Genomic DNA, 4,952 nt, shown 5'->3' on the forward strand with positions numbered 1-4,952 from the left:
GGCTAATTTGGCTTCTTTTTTTTTTTTTTAATTCCAAAAGACTTAATTCAATGTAACTCATCAAGAATAACATAGGAAGAAGACAATCTGACCGCAACTAATTTGAAACAAGATCAAACCTAAAGTAAAGATGGCACACAAAAAAAATTAACGCAGAAGATAAAAAACCAAAAATACAAGAAATAAAAGGATATAATCGTATTAAGAGAGCCAAGCTTTAATACCAAATGATGAGAACCTCGTGATCACGTGGTCATGTAACTTACACGCAAAGACATCAATTTCTAGAAAGCCAAGTAAATTAAGTTTGATAGAAGTGTGATATAAAAATAACTTGTACCTAAACAACAATACTATTAGAAATGAAAAACCCCGCCTAACAAATATTAATTTGCCAATAAGAAGCATAAAGATGACATCACGAAGTCAGTTGTTCTTCGATAAGCTGTTTTTCAATTCTTTAAAGAACCATGGAAAGGAGATTAGTAGTTTAAGTTTTGGATAGGTTTTATAAGTGGGTCAATTGAACCTACAAGGATAAAACTATTAGGTATGTCTCATAAGAACTTAAAATCTTATAAGCTTAAGTTTTAAATTTTTTTTTATCAATAATACTTCTGAACTTTTCAATTTAACATGTGAGAGAGATCCTTATTCATTAGTATCTTGTTTATGCCTTTTATTTCCTTTCCTTTATTTAGTTAACTTTTATCTTATTTATGTTCTTATCTTATTTATTTATGTTTCTTTCTTTCATTATGTTTAACTAAGTTTATTATGTCAAGGTGAAAAGGTTACACTAATGGTGTAATAATAAGTATAGTGTAAACTTATGGACTTTAATGTTTGATACTAACATGTTTTGTATTTGTCATCTTGTTTACTCTTTAATACTTTGCTTGTTAAATGACTAATCTAGATTTATGTTGTATAACACTTGGTACAACAAATGTTTGGCACTTTCATAGCCCATACTGTATGGAATAACCGACATCTGTGCTATAAAAGGAACTTGATTTGTTGTTAACATAAGTTATAATCATGAATGTCTGACAACATTTACAAGTATTAGCATTATTCGAATAAGATAATTAATGTAATCATGTTAACAATTTATAATCCGATTGGAACCTCTTTTGTGTGTGGTTTCTAATTTAGTAATAAAAAGAGTTTATACTATACTTGTTAGACATATCATTAATGGATTCTCTAACCTTGACATTTGTTGTTATCATTGTTTAACCCTTATATTGATATTCCATCTCAAAGTTCTCATCAACTTTTTCTTCTTCTTCTTATTATTCTTCTTTATTACTACTACTACTACTACTACTACTACTACTATTAGTGTTGTTGTTGTTGTTATTAATATTGTTGTTGTTTATAATTTATACACTTAACCTCTTTGTGCTTCGACCCTGATCTTGCGGAGTTATTTATTACTTCGACACTCCTACACTTGGGAGAAGACATCAATCTTTTGGTTGTGTCAAGTTTTTGGCGTCGTTGCTGGAGATCTTTTATAAATTATGGTATTTATTTTATCTTCTCTTTTCACTTTTTTTGTATATAACTTTATTTTTTCTTCTCTTGTTTTCTTCTTCCATTTATTCTATTCCTACACATGTATGAGAGTGTAGTCACGTACATTAAGTGGTAGACTTTATAGGGTATCCTCATCATTTTTAAAAAATATAGCCGAAGAAGATAATCAATCACTTCATAATGAGCATAATGAGAATTAACGTGTTAAAAAAATTAGAGATCACATGAATCCCACAAGAATAAGTGCACCATCATGCATAGTTTTCCCCCCTAATGCATCTTATTTTAATTTTAAGCCAGACATTATTCAACTTTTACCTTCTTTTCATGGCTTAGATTTAGAAAATCCATACTTGAATTTAAAGGAATTTAAGGAGGTCTGTAACATCTATAATGACTCAAATTATAGCATGAACACTATTGGATTAAAGTTTTTTCCTTTTTCATTAAAAGATAAAGCTAAAATATGGCTATAAAATTTGAGACCTAGATCCATTCGTGTTTGGGATGAAATCCAACAATAGTTTTTAAATAAGTTTTTCCCATCTTATAAAACAAACTCTTTCAAAAAACAAATCACCACTTTTACTCAAAAACCAAGAGAAACATTTTACCAATGTTAGGATAGATATCGAGACTTGCTTAATACTTGCCCTCATCATGGTTTTGAAATATGAAGATTGGTTTCATATTTTTATGAAGGGTTAACACCTAGAGATAAGCAAATGGTTGAATTGATATGTAATGGAACTTTTGAAGATAAATACCATGATGAAGCAATAGAGTACTTAGATTTGTTAGCTGAAAATGCTTAAAATTAGGACATTACAGGCACGTATGAGGTACCGAGTAAAACTCAACCTCATACATCTAGTAGAAGTATGTACAACCTTAAGAAATATCATGACCTTCAAGCCAAGTTTGCATCTTTAGTTATAAAAGTTGAAGCATTAGAATTAAAAAAGAGTGGTCAATTAAAATCTATTCAAAACATTACGTGTCAAATTTGTGAAATAAATGAACACTCAACCAATGATTGTCCAACCTTGTCTTCTTTTAAGGAATGTCTTCATAAACAAACTCATGCTTTAAACAGTTTCCAAAGGCCCAATCATAACCCATACTCACAAACATACAACCCTGGTTAAATAAATCACCTAAATTTTAATTGGAAGAGTGAAAATGCACAAACTTCACAACCACAGTTTCAAGCACACCATAATTTCTAAAATTCTCATGGATATGCACCTCCATTATGCTTCATCTCCTATAAGAAATTTTGAGGAAACTTTGCATGTATTTATTGAAAAATAAGAGACAATCAACACATAACTTGCACAAGCTATAATAGATTTTAAAGATACTCTTATAAAATTCACATCTACTCTCAGTTTTCAAGAGAAAGGTAAGTTTCCATCTCAACCACAGTAAAATCCCAAGAGGCAATACAGTGCAAATGCAAGTAGTTCTTGAAGTCAACACATGGATCAAGTCAAATCAGTCATCACTCTTTGCAGTGGTAAGGTTATTGAAAAACCCACTCTTGAACCTTGTGAGAAAGATGATGAGTCAATCTTTAAGGGTAAGGAAGGGGTTGAATCTGAACATTGCAACAAAAAGACTGATTCTCCGCTAGCACTTCCATTTCCTCATGCTATGACTGAACAAAGAAAAGTTAATCATGATTGTGAAATATTTGAAACTTTCAAAATGAAGAAATCAAGGATGAAAAAGACACCGGAAATGTTGTCGCAGATCATTTATCAAAATTAATAATAGATTCAACATCCGACATCACATCAATCAATGATTACTTTCTTGATGAATCTTTAATTTCTCTTAGTTCAATGCCTTGGTTTGCTAAAAATATTAATTATTTTGCTTCAGGATTTTTTGCCAGCTCATTTGGATAACCAAGATAAAAAAAAGTTTTTGAGCAGCGTGCAAAACTTTTATTGGGATGACCTTTACTTATTCAAATATTGTCGTGGCCAAATATTTCAAAATTGCATTCCCCACAATGAGGTAAGTAGTGTTATTAAAGTTTGTCACTTTAAGGTACGTGGAGATCATTTCTCGTAAAAAAAAAGGACTGTAGAAATCTTACAAAGTGGATTTTACTAGCCCACCATATTTAAGGACTCACATGCATTCTATAAAACCTGTGAAAATTATCAAAAGATGAGATTTATTTCAAGACACAGAGAGTTTTTACATAATCTTCTATTGACTCTTAAGTCTCATCATAGTGGAGATAAGAATTGCGCAATTCATGATTTATGGCCACTATTCCATAAAGAACATGTTCAACACAGTCTTGGAAATCTGACTAAAAAAGACATTGTTTGCTAGTTTTTAAGAAAATTGGATGGGAAGCTGATCCCCGACCTATAGAGGGCGTTTAAGCCGTTCTTGGACATAAAACTAAGGGAAGATATGAGCCACAATCACAACTGTGATTTGAGTCTTAGTTTATAAAAATTTATGTTTTTTAGTTTTATAAATAGCATGATATTTGTATTTTATTGTTTCTTATATTTATTTAAGTGTGTTTCAGGTTTGTCAGTGTTTGGTATTTCAGGTGATGTCTTCTATATTCTATATTTCTACCTTATAACATTGAGGAAAATGTCTCATTTTGGTTGGGAGGAGAGGGTAGTAGTTGATATTAAAAAAAAAACTAACCGTGTTTCCTTTTTTATAAACCATTTGCAAACTATTATTACTAAGATGGTAGAGTAAGGATGAATTTTATTGACTCTTGAGACGTATCTTGGTAAATATTTTTTAATGGTTATTTGCAATATTCATAACAAGGTCTACCATAATACTTTTTGAAATATTCAGGTTTATAAACTCTCGCATTGTTGTCACTTAATTCTGCTCATATACTCATTTAACATGTATTCTTAAACCTTAATTTTTAGACAAACACTTTAAAATATGATTGTGGGTTGTATATTGGATTATTACATTATTTATGTTATTTTGTTAAAGGTAACAACTAAGGGAAAATGATAATATATAATTCATAAAAAAAATAATGATAATAAAAATATAGATAAGTTTGGTTTCGTAGCCTCCCTAACCTAAGCAATTAAGCCTGAAAGGGTGTTTTAACACTAATACCCTAAAGTCAATTGACTTGGGAGCCATTGGCTCAACGCCTGTTACATGGGTTGAGGAGAAAAGCTTAAGGGAATCAAACATTTCACTATCTACGTATCAATATCTGCAACCCGAGTTACTAAACTCATAGGGGTGTCTCAACACCCGATGCCTTAAAACCAACTGGTTTAAGAGTCATTAGCCAAAAGCTCGTTACATGGGTTAAAGATGCATTGTGTTTTAAGTTATATATGTGTGTGTGTGTGTGTGTGTGTGTGTGTGTGTGTGTGTGTGTGTGT

Source organism: Populus euphratica, unplaced genomic scaffold, assembly GCF_000495115.2.
Source record: "Populus euphratica unplaced genomic scaffold, PopEup_1.0 scaffold493.1, whole genome shotgun sequence".
Lineage (NCBI taxonomy): Eukaryota > Viridiplantae > Streptophyta > Magnoliopsida > Malpighiales > Salicaceae > Populus > Populus euphratica.